Source organism: Dipodomys merriami, unplaced genomic scaffold (genome assembly GCF_024711535.1).
Source record: "Dipodomys merriami isolate MVZ:Mamm:240054 unplaced genomic scaffold, mDipMer1.0.p SCAF_9, whole genome shotgun sequence".
Lineage (NCBI taxonomy): Eukaryota > Metazoa > Chordata > Mammalia > Rodentia > Heteromyidae > Dipodomys > Dipodomys merriami.
This window is the reverse complement of record NW_027206512.1, coordinates 42,912,350-42,928,611: the sequence shown is the minus strand read 5'-3', so window position 1 is coordinate 42,928,611 and position 16,262 is coordinate 42,912,350. Positions and strand designations below refer to the sequence as shown.

The 16,262-nt window shown below is 39.9% G+C and overlaps 1 protein-coding gene across 2 annotated transcripts in view; it reads right to left on the bottom strand.

Annotated features, from left to right (window-relative positions):
• Rbm47 (RNA binding motif protein 47) overlaps nucleotides 1–16,262 on the bottom strand; it is a 133,987-nt gene that overhangs the window by 25,992 nt on the left and 91,733 nt on the right. For both annotated transcript variants that reach the window (XM_070012478.1, XM_070012477.1), the window contains one exon: nucleotides 3,772–3,900. The gene's annotated coding sequence lies outside the window, so the exon portion shown is untranslated. The remainder of the gene's footprint in view (nucleotides 1–3,771; nucleotides 3,901–16,262) is intronic.

Here is a 16,262-nt window from a genome sequence, read left to right as displayed (position 1 = left end):
TTGAGCAAAAACGATTTCAGGGACAGTGTCCAGGCCCTGAGTTCAAGCCTCACAACTGACCAAAAAACAAAACACACACACACACACACACACACACACACACACACACACACACACACACACACACACACACACACACACACACACACACACACACACACACACACACACACACACACACACACACAAAAAAAAAACTGATATATTGAGCTGAGAAAAAAAAAAACCCACAGGAATAATGGTGCTTAAACTTCTCTCCCAAAACAAATAAGTAAGCAACCAACACAGACACATTCTAATACTGGATATACACCCAAAATAATTTAAAACAGTACTCAAACAGGTTCATGGCAGTACTATTCCTAATAGCCCCCAAATGGAAACCCAAATGACCACAGATGGACAAATGGATTCATAAACTACCAAATGTGCATAAAGTAGAATATTAATTAGTCTTTAAAAGCAGTGAACATTTTATGATCTTGGAGGCATTATGCTAAGTGAAGTAAGCTAGATACAAAAGGACAAATATATTATGCGGGGAGTCAAATTCAGAGACAGGAATCAAAATGGCGGTAGGCAGGGGAAGGTAGGGAGGAATTCATGGGTACAGAGTCTCAGTTGGGAAAAATTGAAGATATTTTGGAGATAGATGAGGTGATGGCTGAACTGACCACCTGAAACAGATAAAATGAGTCATTCTATTCTAGGCATGTCTTTACCTCCTCTGACACAAATAGGGGATACTGAGCATCTTAATACATGGAACACCAACAGAAAGGAATATAAATTTTCAAGAGGAAATGGAAATGAGATCAGGAAAAGTTTTTATTTTCTTCTGGTTTATATGGCCTTTTCTCTTTATGCTTGTAATTAAAAAAGACACCATGATCAATGTGATGGCAAGCAAGACCTTTTTCTTTTTTTTTTGGGTCCAGTCATGGGGCCTGAACTCTGGGCCTGGGCGCTGTCCCTCAGCTCTTCAGCTCAAGGCTAGCGCTCTACCACTTGAGTCACAGCGCCACTTCCAGCTTTTTGCTTATGTGGTGCTGAGGAATCAAACCCAGGGCCTCTTGCATGCAAGGCAAGCGCTCTACCACTGAGCCACCTTCCCAGCCCGCAAGACCTTTTTCATAACAGTGTGAAAAGTAAAAATTGGCAGAAGGTGTCTACATTGCTCCAAGATCAAGTGTCATTAAATAGTTCATTCCCATGAGCCCAAAGGTTACAGTTATAGAAATTTACAAATCAAAGACACTGTAGAGATTTATACCAGAGTATGTTCACCACAGTGGTATTTATAATGCAATGCAATGAACGTAATAGAATATATTTATATATAATGTGATAAAGATCCAATAGCATAGAAATAGTTCATAAATTATGGTCTAACCAATGGTTTAAAGTACCTATTTGGGGCTGGGAAGGTGGCTCAGTGGTAGAGTGCTTGCCTTGCATGTGTGAGGCCCTGGGTTTGATTCCTCAGCACCACATAAGCAGAAAAAGCCAGAAGTGACGCTGTGGCTCAAGTGTAGAGCGCTAGCCTTGAGGTGAAGAGCTGAGGGACAGCGCCCAGGCCTAGAGTTCAAGCCCCACGACTGACAAAACAAAAAACAAAAAAAAAATCTATTTAATATTCTCTACTATATTAACTTTGTTAAGTAATATTTAAAGATAGGTAAAAAAGTTAATCCTCTACTATATTAACCTTGGCTAAGTAGAGTGGTAAAGCACTTACTTAGTATACCTGAGGCCCATAATGTTAACTGTAGTTAGCAATGGATTACAAAAGTATGAGTAGTTTTATATTCTTCAAGATTTGTTGGATTTTGTACATTTGTTCTTCTTTTGTAAGAAAAACATTAAAGGATGAACAAATGCAGCAGTGGTACTCACTAGACACCATGTAGAAAATGAATTATATAACTTGTGGGTGAAGATTCCAGGGAAAAACTGGGAGAGTGAGGGAAGGGGGTGACAAAAACAAATGTACTCTTGGCTAGGAATGTAGCTTAGTGGTAGAGTACTTGCCTTGCATGAATGAAGCCCGGGGTTCAATTCCTCAGTACCACATTAAACAAGAAAAAAAAGCCAGAAGTGGAGCTGTGGCTCAAGTGGGTATAGTGCTAGCCTTGAGTAAAAGAATCTCAGGTACATGGCCCAGGCCTTTAGTTCAAGCCCTAGGGCTGGCAAAAAATAAAAAATAAAAAATAAATTTAAAATGTACTGTAACATAACCCCTTTGTATTAAAAAGGAAAAAGAAAGAAAAAAGTCATGCCAGATGCCAGTGGCTCACACTTGTAATGCTAGCTACTGCAATCTGAGAGAGACCTGAGGGTTGTAGTTTGAAGGATGACAAATCCAACAGATTCTTATCTCCCATTAAGCAGCAAAAGGTGAGAAGTGGAAGTGTGGCTCAAATGGCAGAGCACCAGACTTGAGCAAAAAAAAAAAAAAAAAAAAAAAAAAATAAGCAAGAGTGAGAAGCCCTGATTCCAAGCTCCAGTGCTAGCATAAAATAAAGGAAGAGAGGTGATATTAAAAAAAGAAGAAAAGCCGGGCGCTGGTGGCTCACGCCTGTAATCCTAGCTACTCAGGAGGCTGAGATCTGAGGATCGCGGTTCAAAGCCAGCCCAGGCAGGAGAGACCGTGAGACTCCTATCTCCAATAAACCACCAGAAAACCGGAAGTGGCGCTGTAGCTCAAGTGGTAGAGCGCTCGCCTTGAGCTGAAGAGCTGAGGGACAGCGCCCAGGCCCAGAGTTCAAGCCCCACGACCGACAAAAAAAAAAAAATAAATAAATAAATAAAAAAATAAAAATAATAAAAATAAAAAAAGAAGAAGAAAATAGAAAAAATTTCACCAGAAGAAAAGTTAGTTCTCTGGGTTGCTAAAGAACTCCATGGACTCAATCCAAAGCACACCAGAAAGGAAATGAAAAGAATGGATTTATTTTGCTATGGGTGGTGGATGTCAGGCAGGACGGGAACAAAGCAGCCCATTCTTTTGCACAAGGAGGCTTCATGGCGTCCATTTTCTGGAGCTGGGTGAGGGCTGAGGCTGTGTATGGGCAGGGCAGGTGCTCAAGGTTTAGCATGAGCTTGGTCTCTGTCCTCCCCTCTTGTGTGGCAATATATACAGCAGCACTGTCTCCTGTTTACAGAGAAGTACATGGCCATCCATGTGTTTTCATGTATGATGCAACTCATTAACCTGTCATGAACTGGAGCATCTAACATGACAGTTCCTTCTTCTTCTCTGGGCCTGCACGCTGTCCCTAAGCTCTTCAACTCAAGGCCACTGGTGCCGGGCTCAGTGTCTTCTATCTTATGGGTAGGAAACAGATACAGGGAGGGAATGAGGAATGGCTCAAAATAACTAACATTATCACACTGAGTGCTTGGCCCGCTCACCCAGATGCTGCCTTGTGTCCCATGAACTGAAGCCAGTTTGGGTGAAATATTGGTGACTTCTTTTTAGGGTGATGTAAGCAACACAAGTTCTTCCTATCTCTTCCTTTCTGGGGTGTTCCCAAAGGCATATGGGAGCAGTTGTTTCCTCTTAAGCCACAAAGAAGTGAGGTGTAAAAAAGTTCATATTGTGGTTTTGAGGTGACTCATCATGGCGTATAATACACAACTAATATCGCCACCTAAACTCACGCCAGGTACACAGTGTCTAAGCAGCAAATATCCTGGTTGCTGGGAAGGAACAATTATTTTCTTACTTAGTAAGAAGGCAAGAAAAAAATGTTCAGGAAGCGTACTCACCCAAAACTAACAATTCAACTGATCTGGTTCCTTGTAAGATGTGAAATGGGTTATGAAGGGATTTTTTTTTTCGGGCGGCTTGCTTGGGATTTCTCTGCTCAATTTTTTGAGTCTTCTTTGAAGCAAATCCTAAAGGGTTGAAAAAAAAAAGGAAGTGCTATGAATATTTATTAATATAAATTTCACATGTGCATTAGGAATCGGGGAGTCACTCTCCTTAGAAAATAAACAATCAAATGTAACCCCTCTGTACATCACCTTTATAATAACAATTGTAAAAACTTTTTGGATGCTTTTTTCAGGAAAACACCCGCGAAAAATACTACTTGAATATGGGTGCCAGTGGCTCCCGCCTGTAATCCTAGTTACTTAGGAGGCTGAGATCTGAAGATCAGGGTTTGAAGCCAGCCCTGGCAGAAAAGTCCTTAAATTCTTATCTCCAATTAAGCACCTAAAAGTTCAAGCCCAAGGCCGGGAATGTGGCTTAATGGTACAGTACTTGCCTAACATGCATGAAGCTCTGGGTTCAATTCTTCAGTACCACATAAACAGAAAAGGCTGGAAATGGTGTTGTGGCTTAAGTGTTAGCCTTGAGCAAAAGAAGCTCAGGGACAGCGCCCACACCCTGAGTTCAAGCCTCAGGACTGGGGGGTGGGGGGGGGGAGTTCAAGCCTCAGGATTGGCACAACAAAACAAGGAAAACTTTGAGGCTCTACAATAATTATAAAAGTCATGGGTACAGGAAATATTCAAATGAAGAGGATTCAAAGTTGAAGATAAAACATTAAAACAAAGTCTAAGATCAGAAATGGAATCCACCCAACATATCAGTGTTCTCTGAAGCTACAAATACCTTGAGTGTTCAAATTTGTAAGATTCAATATAGCCAGTGAAGGCATCATTACAATGTCCACTAGAAGACTAGAATTTTAATTCTAACTCAGCCATGGCCCGTTCTGTGCTTGGGCAAATGTGTTCACTTGTCTGAGCTGTAGTTTTAGCCTTCCTGCCCAAAGAAAGGAATTATTAGTGTTCAAACTGCTTTTGTATTACTTTTTAGTTTTAAAATCTTTTCTTCCATTAAAATTTTACCTAAATGAATACACAAGTAAAATCAACAGAACAAGAACTGGTTGAAATGGTGCCAGCACTATTTCTTGGTATATATTATTTGGGCAGAATTCTAAGTTTCTCCTCTCTATCGATTGGAATAGTGGACGTTTAAACGCTAGGCTGTACATATGGGGTTCTGCAATGTGTGGTAAGGAGGGGAGGTGGCTCGCTCTTGTGAGTATTTAAACAAAAGAGAAACTTCCTCAATATATACCACTTTTCAACTGTATATTTCTAAAAATATTCTGAGGTTTTTAAAGAATGGCTCTAAATACAACCAATCTCATAAAAAATTGAATGCTGTTATACTGATTGTCACAGAATCCCCCAACAAAACTCTTATGGCATGTATTTCTCCTGACAATGTTGGGTGGCCTTGGGTTCCAGTCTAAGAAGTCTAGTTATAACTCTATTCTTGGACACACAGCAGCTAAAGTCAAGAGCCTCTTTGGTGTTGGGCGCCGGTAGCTCACGCCTGTAATCCTAGCTACTCAAGAGGCTGAGATCTGAGGATCGTAAATCAAAGCCAGGTGAGACTGATCTCCAATGAATCCCCAGAAAACCGGAGTGGTGCTGTGGCTCAAGTGGTAGAGCTAAATTAGCCTTGAAATGAAGAGCTGAGGGACAACACCCAGGCCCAGAGTTCAAGCCCCAAGACCGACAAAAAACAAACAAACAAAAAGCCTCCTCGGGTCCCACTTCTTGTCACGTTTCTCCTTGTACATGTTATTCTCATTGCTTCCAACCTGCAAGGCAACTTTCTAGCCAGTCTGTCCTTAGTGATTTTGGTTTTGTTTCTGCCAGGGCCTGAGCACTATCCCTGAGCTTTTTTTTTGCTCAAGACTAGTGCTCTACCAACTTGAGCCAAAGCTCCACTTTGGGCATTTTAGATAAGTCTTTTGGACTTTATTGCCTGGGCTGGTTTAAAACCTCAATCCTCAGGTCTTAGACTCCTGAGTAGCTAGGATACAAACATGAGCCACCCGAGCCTCTGTACCCAGCTCAGCCAGAAACTTCCCGCCTTTTATGGGACCATGCTTGAAGCCCCTGAGTTAGGTTCCTAAAGTACCATATAATCGCACATAGCACTCATTCTTACACAGGGTTGAGCCACACAAAACTGCCATTATTGAGGCCTCTGGCAGCTTCAGACAGCTGTTGCACAACTCTAACCCCAATACCTTAAGCCCAATCCCAGCCCAGTGCCTTATTGTTTAATTAAGAAGTGTTGTTATAAGGTCAGTCATGGATTTTTCTGTTGTCATTGGGAGTTTAAATCATAGTTTTTATTTATTTATTTATTTTTTGTGGGTCTTGGGACTTGAACTCTGGGCTTGGGCACTGTCTGCCAGCTCTTTAGCTCATGGTAGCGCTCTTAAATCATATTTTTATTCAAAAGCTCTATTTTATGTCATTGGAACAAAGACATAGAATGAAAAAATCACTTTTCTTTTCTGGCATTTATAATGTACATCAGGGATTGAATTTAGCTTACCTGTAAGCTATCATTGATGAATTTTTTTAAAAGCTCCCTCTACTAGTCTGCATTAAAACAATTCTCAAAGAAAGCCAGACAGCTTAGATTTATCTCTCTTAATAGCTTCTTTCATGTAACAGCAACTCAGCTAAGAAAGAAAAGAGGGACTCGAAAGGAGTGCTAGACTGAAGAAGGAGGTTTAAAGTCCACTTCCCTCTCCTTTCAGAAGAAATGCAGCCTCAAATGTGCCCAACTCATTCTATCCAACTGTGCAGGCTCAGAGTCCTTCTTGAAATAAACAGAGCAAAGCCTAAGTGTAGCCAAGGTGAGGTGGCGTACGGGCTAGGCGAGGCAAAGACAATCAGTAGCATTAATAATGGAAATGAGAGCAAACAGTCCTTGAATGCTTACTGTAGATCTGGCACAGCGCAAAGAACCCAGACTGTATCCCCATGTTTAATTACCAGCTATAACCCGTGAAGTGAGTTCTGGGAATCTACTCTGGAGCTGAGAGAACTGAACTGAGGCACAACACGGCTGCCCAATTAATTACTAAGGTCCCCTAGCTGAGCATGACGAAACCAGGCTTCAGATGAGGAGCCTGAGAACAAGAGTTCGGACTCTGAATGGCTCTGCTCTGTGGGAGAATGCAATCGCTTCGGAGTACCACACTGGGGAAGTGGAAAATTCAAATGTGCGGCTCTAAGAAAATAACAAATTGTACTAGGAATGTGGCTTAGTGGTAGAGTGCTTGCCTAGCATGCATGAAGTCCTGGGTTCAGTTCCTCAGTACCACGTAAACTGAAAAGGCTGGAAGTGGTGCTGTGGCTCCAGTGGCAGAGTACTAGTCATGAACAAAAAGAAGCTCAGGGACAGTGCCCAGGCCCTGAGTTCAAGCCCTAGGACTGGCAAAAAAAAAGAAAAAAAAAAAAAGGAGGAAGTAGGAAGAGGAGGAAGAGGAGGAGGAAGGGGAGGAGGAAGAGGAAGAGAAGGAGGTGGTATGAAGTCTTAGGCCATTGAAGGCCTGCCCTGAAAAGGATAGTGAGACCCCAGACCCTGCTTCTTCTTTTTTCTTTTCTTTCTCTTTCTTGCTTTTTTTCTTTTTCTTTCCTTCCTTCCTTCTCTCTTTCTCTCTTTCTTTCTTTCTCTCTCTTTCTCTTTTTTCTCTCTTTCTTTCTCTTTCTTTCTTTCCTTTTTTTTTTGGTCAGCCATGTATACCCCCACCACACAGTGCTCCCTCCCCAAAAGCTCAAAGCAGTGAGCCAAAAATAACCTTCTCTTCTTGCTAAGTGGATTGTCTCAGGTGTGTTTGTTACAGCAGCAGAAAGCTAACTTTTAACCACCTCCAGGTACAAACGCTGAACAGAACCGCCTAGCAGACCAGGAAGTGTCAAGATCCACTTTCTAACAATTGTTTTCAAGAACTCCAAGTATGCAATTTTAAACCATCAAAGATATTCACAAACTGGATTAAAACTAAAGATAGGGGTAAAGAGCATAGAATGTCAGATACTCAAATATCACAAGCTCAGAAATGCCTGATTTGGGAGTTGGGGGGTGGGCGGTGGGTGGCTCAAGGAGTAAAGCACTCAAATGAAAAAGAATAAAACAAGAAAAAAAAATATGGTAGCTTGTTCCTTAGATTCTCTATTACTATTATTTTGAGTGTGTGTCAATACTGGGGCTGGAACTCAGGGTCTAGGTATTGTCCCTTAGCTTTCTTGTTCATGCCTGGTGTTCTACCACTTGAGCCACAGCTCCACTTCCAGATTTTTGATAGTTAATTGGAAATAAGAGTCTCACAGACTTTCCTGCTAGGCTGGCTTCAAACTGTAATCCTCAGATCTCAGCCTGGTGAGTAGCTAGGATTTACAGGCCTGAGCCACCAGTGTGCAACTATATTCTCTAAGTCCTTAAAACACCATTATATTTTGCGAACTTTCTGAGATTTCATGAAATAAGTAGTTTTACTTCTCACTGCTCTTTCTTGTGAACATTAACAAAATTGTCTTTTTTCAATAGCCCCAAACAATAACAACAACAACCCAAATCAAATCAACCCCCCACCCACCCATCCTAAAATTCACACCATGGAAATACTATTTTTAAACTAATCACACACGACTGAATCTTTGTGTATGCTTCACAGGTGGTAGTAAGAGAGTTCTCCATCCCCCTCCATCCTTGTGAACTGCCATTTGACCCTTTTTATAATATGCACCTTGTACCAGTGAAACCTAAGGCACCAGGCTGGTTACTGATTAAACCCTGGTGCTGAAAGGTGGTTTAGACAAATGACTGTTCATTGCCCAGCCCAGCCCGTGTGCACAAGGGGAAGAGAGCAGTCATCAGAGCTGTGAAATTCTGTCTGGTAGGCAGAATTAAACTACAAATTGCAGCAATTCGTGCCTGACCTCTGATCTGTGAGGTTAGTCCAGACCTTTGAACCTCAGCTTGGAATTGAGAAATAGCATCTACTTGTTCAGGAAAAGATGGTTAGCTTGAAATCTCTGAAGCCAGGGACTCAGTCAATCCCAGAACCAAGGTTCCCCACCTCTTCCCCCCCAGAGTGAATGGTGGTAAGGGACACCAGGTGCAGCAGAGGCTGAAGAAACCCAATAAAAACAGAAAATCTCATGGTGCAAACACTTTTCAATAACTCGTGTGAAAATAAGAAAAAGGAAGCTGAGATACTGTAACTAAAATGACTGATCATTTACTATATTATTTACTATATTAGTAAATGCTATGTGCATTCAAATTTCTCTATACAAATTAGGCAAAACTGAGTTAAAAACTAAATAGAAACTTGTTTATCCAATGGTACCATCTCTCATTTGGTATTCAATGGTACCATCTCTCATTGTTGTAAGTGTAATAAGTGTATTCTCTAATTATATAGGCATATTTTAAGTCACTTTTGGAAAACCACAATCATTGAAACATCAGCTATGTTTTTCTTCAACCCCAAATTTATCTTCTAATACTAACAATATAGTCCATTAATAAGTATAATAAGCATTGGCCAGTAGTGTGAGCTAATCAATAAGCATAATTCTATGTTTCTCTTATATAAATTGTATCACAGCATTAATTCATGCTAAAAAGAGGTTTTGGACAAACAGCCTTTTCTCATGATTTGCTCTTACTTAGAATGTTATTCTAATAGTTTCATTTCTATGTAATAGAAACATTCTACTCCTTTGATCCTTTCAGTCAGCATTAAAAGCATATAAAAGCATATAAAAGCATATAACTATTATATTTAATGAAAATGAAATGAATTTAATCTAGTCTTTAAAGAACATAACCAACAAATACTTGTTTCCCAAATATAATTAACTATTAATTTGAAAAAATGATTTATATAAGCATTTCCTTTTAAGGAACATTTCTCCAAGAAGGTCAATATCATTTTCTTTTATATACTAATTATCACAATACTAATCCCATTAATTTCTCATTTTAATCATCACATTTTCTTCTTTAAAGACTGGCAGGGAAATGACTTTGGAAAACAAATAAAGATATTACTGATAATTTTTGTTTCTAAGCCCAGAGTTTAAATAGCAAACTTTTTTTTTTTAAAAAGATCCTTGTTATGATCTAGATTTTAAGGGTATAAAACAAAAAGCTGAAAGATGAGCTGATTACTTGAAAAGTCTGTCCACAATGGAAGAATTTTGAAGTTCTCCCCCACCCCACCTCTTCCGATTTAAAAACCAAACAGAACAGATCACTATTTGTTTGACCTGATCCAAATTGCTTTAACCAAACACAACCACCTCCTCCACTCCTCAATTGAAATAAATAAGGCTTCCCCTACCTTTCCAGTCTTGAGACCTGGACGCAGCAGGCTTAAGGGAACAACAGCCTTGCTTAGGCAACCTTTGCTCCTGAGCCGGATCTGGGATTGGCGTAACCCTGTCATATATGGCACCTGTCTCCTTATTGGTCAATGGGCGTGGGCCATTTAAATACCTTGAGAATCATTTGCTAAGAACACCTAGAATAAGCTCCAGTAGATGGTTCAGAAAGAGGGGAATGGCTCAATGCAATATGAAAATTCATGAAATGTCACTGACAAATGGAACTGGAGACCCAAGAAGACAAAAAGCTCTAGCATTTCAAGAGCAGGAAGTTTAAAGCAAATATTTTATTTAAACTACAATAGCGATCAAAAGAAAACCAACGACTGTTTAAATCTGCTTCTCTAGAGCCACATGGGTTCACATGGCTGGGAACTGCTTGATGCAGATAGAGGTTTTGAATGCTTTAAGTAAATAAATGCATGTAAAGGCTTAGAATTTTTTTTTTTTTCCTGTAACCTTAGCTAATTCAGGAGGTTGAGATCTGAGGACTGAAGTTCAAAGCCAGCCTGGGCAGAAAGTCTGTGAGATCCTTTTTTTTTTTTTTTTTTTTTTTTTTTGGTTGGTCGTGGGGCTTGAACTTTGGGCCTGGGCGCTGTCCTCAGCTCTTCAGCTCAAGGTGAGCGTTCTACCATTTGAGCCACAGTGCCACACTAGTCTTCTGGTGGTTTACTGGAGATACAAGTCTCACAGACTTTCCTGCCAGGGCTGGCTTTGAATCGTGATCTTCAAATCTCAGCCTCCAGAGTAGCTAGGATTACAGGTGTGAGCCACTGGCACTTGGCAGATTCTTATTTCCAATGAACCACCAAAAAATCAAAGTAAAGTTGTGTCTCAAGTGGTAGAGAAAAAACCAAAAACCAAAAACAACTCAGTGATGGCACCGAGGACCTGAGTTCAAACCCCAGGACTGGTGTGTACACACACGTACACACACACGTACACACACACACACACACACACACACGTACGTACACACACACACACACACACACGTACTTACAATAGGCTTAGTTAGGGCATGATTCAAGTGATAGAGTACCTGCCTTACAAGAGTGAGGCCTTGAGCTAAAATCCCAGTACCACTAAATTGTTACTATGAAGCTAAGTGTGTTGGTATATGTATCTAATCCCAGAACTCAGGAGGCTGGGGCAGCAGAATCACTAATTTGAGGCCTGAGCTGTATAGTGAGATCTTGTCTCAAAAACAAAAGCTATGAGACAATGTTTAAGGGGGTGACACTGATCAAGATGCATTGTATTCATAAATGGCTTTGTGAAACAGCACCTCCTTTGCACAACTAAAGATAATTAAAAAGATTTAAAAACAAAAGAATTCTAAAACACAAGAAAAGTTAGTACGATTGCTTAGAAACATTTTATATATATTTATATATATATATATATATTTTTTTTTTTAAGCAAATGTCCCTTTTTTCCCCCAGTTCACTGTATCACTGTATCTGGAGTAGGTAACTTGGACTGAATTGCGTCTCTTAGTCTTTTCTCCTAATTATTACCAACATATGATGTTTATAACCTGATAGAAAAAGATACCCGGATATCTGAACCAAACCTTTATTTTATTTTTCTCAATTTGGGACTGGAACTAGACTTACTGGTAAGAAGTTTGGGGGAAAAAAGACCATAGGAAGAGAAAAGAAGGGTTGGTAAAACATGCTTTATGGCAATAAAAAAGTCTGTACATAACAATGGACCAGGAAGGCCAAATGCACTAAGGCAAATAAAAACTCTCCTTTTAAGGAGTTAAGAGAGAACTTCATCACAAATCTATCTAGAGGTGGAGTTTGTCATAAAACAAGGAAGAGGAAGAAAATTCTGAGAGGGATCCTGAAAGCCAAGTATGGTATCCAGGACCTTCTACGTAGGATAAAAATAGCTCCACAGAGCCAGGCTGTGGCTCAAATGGTAGAGCATCTGCCTAGCAAGTGCAAGGCCTTGAATTCAAACTCTAATACAACCAAGCAACAACAACGAAAAAACTCAACAACCCATAAGGAAACGAATACCTAGAATTCTTCTTAAATAAAATGTCAGACTGGAGTGTATGCTTATTCTTTGAAGGCTTGGGGTTTAATCTTAGCACAGCTCTCCAAAATCAAAGCTGCGACCCCAAGTTTTCCCTTCGTAGTTAGTGTGTTATTGTTTATCTCATTCAATTATATAAACAGGGATTGGAAGTGAAAAGGCCAGAAGCGGAAGCATGCTTTACTCAATCTATTCAGCTAGCTGTATTTTATAAAAGAAAGACATCTTTATTGCTCTTAGATGAAATAATCTAAAGCTATCAATGGTGACTATAAAATATTAATGATTTAATAAAAGGTCAAAATCCAAAACAAGTTTAAGATTGTAATCATGTTAAATATTACATGAGAGTTGACTTCTCTATTCTGATTGAAGGAAAGCAAAAAAAACCCCCCCCAAACCCTTAGTTTCTAAGACAATGCTATTTTAATTGCATTTATTTTGTTTTTTAAAACAAACATTTTTTGTGGCTTCTTGGGCTTTTGGCTAAGATCAAGTGTGGAGGGGAAAAAACTACCAATTTTTGACAAAATTAAATTCCTCTTGATCAAATGGGACCTAAAAAATCTGTTTTCATATTAGAGTACTTGAGTATGCTATATAAGAAAAACATTCTGTGTTTATGGCCTATTTTAAGCATTAAAAAGCACAGCATAATGGGGTTTGGAAATTTGTTGAGAAAGAGAGACTGAACAATGAAACTTGTTGAAATCATTTTGGGGGAATGAGGGAAGCAGGTAGGAGAGAACGATGGAGTAGGTGTGGTTGATTGGGGTGCATTTCACGCATGTGTGGAAATGTTATCATGGAACCCCCCTTGTACAGCTAATGTATGCTAGTAAAAACAAAAACACTTTTTGCTAAAATCACTGCTGATAGATCAATGCATGACTATAAGGAAGAAATTCTTGGTGTACACAAGTGCACGCACACACACACACAAAGTTACTAGTCTCCACATACTAGTCTCCAACACTGGCAATGAAATCAGATAATAGGCTATGCACTATAGTTGGCTATGAAATTTATAGTTGGCTATGAAATTAACCACCACATTGGAATAGAAATGAGGCAGACAGCAAGATCTACCATCTGCACAAGCACATTTTTTTTCCAGTTAATTTCTCAGATATCCCATAATAGCATTAACAGGCACCAAGAAAAAAAGAATTAAATAATGACCATGGCTGTAGCTAGGATGAAAGATTTATTTCATTACTGCACATTAGGTAAGTCTAAGGGCTGGCTGGAAGTGTGACTCAAGTGGTAGAGTGTGAGCCCTGAGTTCAAATCCTAGTACCTGCTTTCCTCCCTCCTGCCCAAAGAAAATACTAGGGGGAATGCTGTAAAGAGCTGGACTAAGATGTGTCCCACTACCAGGGGACTAATCACCTTTGGAAAGAGATAAATATGTCAGTGTTAAAGAACTGGAGCCAATAGGATACAGAGAGAAACAGCACCCTGTGCTGTCTAGGCCGTGGTCGGGTGGGAGGAGCCCCTGACGTGTTGGAGAAGAGTCCTCAGGAAGCATCTTTAAGAGATACAATTACCCTGCATTTTTTTTCCCTTTTCTTTTCTTTTTTGTCAGTCATGGGTCTTGAACTCTGGGCCTGGGCACTGTCCCTGAGCTCTTCAGATCAAGGTGAGTGCTCTACCACTTGAGCCACAGCATGACTTCCAGATTTGGAGATAAGAGTCTCATGGATGTTCCTGCCTGACCTAGTTTTGAACTGTGATCCTCAGATCTCAGCTTCTTGAGTAGCTAGGTACAGGCATGAGCCACTGGTACCCGGCTTTTACCCTGAATTTTTATTTGTAGTTATATTAAATTATAGACACGACAACCACAACCCCTAATTTCAAAATATATACACTTCTCTGTATATTTGTTCAAAACAGTAACTTTCTTGAAGTGTTCCTATTTTATAAATTATTAATAAGAAATATGATATAGATATGTATGTGTATGTGTTTATTAATCAGAAAAATTGAATTGCATCAGAGCCTTGACAAACTGACAAATGATTAAATATGTCAAGTCTAAAATATTGTGACAAAATATTTACTTTTTGGACTCTGTTCTTATTTAAAATTGTATCACTTTCTCAGGTTTTTAATTTTTAGGAAGTTAAAATAAATATTCCCAAGAAATTATAAATGTAGCCGGGCACCGGTGGCTCATGCCTATAATCCTAGCTATCAGGAGGCTGAGATCTGAGGATCAAGGTTCAAAGCCAGCCCAGGCAAGAAACTGTGTGAGACTCCTATCTCCAAAAAACCACTAGAAAACTGGAAACAGCGTTGTAGCTCAAGCAGTAGAGCACTCTCCTTGAGCTGAAGAGCTAAAGGACAGAGTTCAAGCCCCATGACCGACAAAAAAAAGAAAAAAGAAAAAAAGAAAAGAAAGGAATTATAAATGTGTGAGATTAGGCAGAGTCCAGTAGCTCCCATCTGTATTCTTGGTAGTTAGAAGACATAGATATACAGATAGAAGTGTCATAGTTTGAAACTAGCCTGGGAAAAAAGTTAGCAAGATTGCTGCTCAAAAGAACAAGCTGGGTATGGCACAGCTATGTAAAAGGAGGATCACAGTCCAAGTCTGACACTAAGAAAAAAGTGTGAGTCCCTATCTGAAAAGTAACTACAGCAAAAGGGACTGGAGATGTGACTTAAGTGGCTTAGCACCTGCCCATCAACCATGAAGTTCTGAGTTCAAAAACCCTCTATCCCCTCCCTACCCCCCAAAAAGGAACAGAATTAAGCCCCCACCCCCAAAAAATCCTAAAACTTTAGCGGCTGGAGACCTGCTAACAGTGTTACAGTGGATAAAGAGCGACATAAAACATTAATAGACACACTCTCTGCACAATCACAATCTCCAAAACTATCTTTCTTTATCTAAACACATCCTTGTTTTCCTTTGTAGCTTTCCCCAAAGAATTATCTAGAAGAGAAAGGTTCCATATCTTAGTATCCACCTTCCTCTACACATCCTGACTGCTACTCTACTCTAGCATTGCTTTCTTTCGTTTCTTTTCTCTCCTTTTTTCTTTTTGGTAGCACTGGGAATTGAACTCAGGTCCTCATAGTTGCTAGGCAGGCGACCCTACCACCTCAGCTGTAACTCTAATCCCAACCTTGTTTACTAATTGGCAATTGTTGTGTTTGATATTTGCAATCAGACTTGCTAAATGGCTAGGCAGAAAAAGCTTTTAGTGTATTCTGTCTGTGAAAAATAAAATGTAAAGCCAGGCGCCAGTGGCTCATACCTGTAATCCTAGCTACTCAGGAGGCTGAGATCTAAGGATCGTGGACCTGAGAATCAAAGCTAGCTCAAGCAGAAAAGTCCCTGTGAGACTTTTATCTTCAATTAATCACTCAAAAACTGGAAATGGCTCTGTGGTTCAAGTGGTAGAGCTCTAGCCTTGAGCACAAAGAGGCTCAGGGACAGTACCAGGCCCTGAGTTCAAGCCCTTCAACCAATGAAAAAGAAAATATACCAGCTAGAGGAAATGACTCCATAAGAGTCTTTGCAAGGCTCTGGGTTAATTCTCCAAACCACATAAATATTACACGTGTACACACATGTACACACATGCACACACACAAGTGAAAGTCCAGTGGTCAAGTTTGTTTTATTACTATTTGCTTGCATAACAAGTTGATTAATTCCTTACAAAGTACACCCAAAGAATTTCCTTTCAACCTCTTTCCCCTACTCAGTACCACAGAAATTCACTAACTTAATTGCTCCATAACTATTACTGACAAGAACTCCAAACTGTTGATAGAATTTTTTTTTTGTCAATGGTGAGGCTTGAATTCAGGGCCTGGAGGCTATCCCCAAGCTCTTTTTGCTCAAGGTTAGCACTCTACCACTTTGAACCACAGCTCCACCACTTCTAATTTTTTTTCAGGTAGAGAGAGAGAGAAAGAGTGTGTGTGTGTTGCCAGTCCTGGGGCTTGAGCTCAGGGCCTGGGCA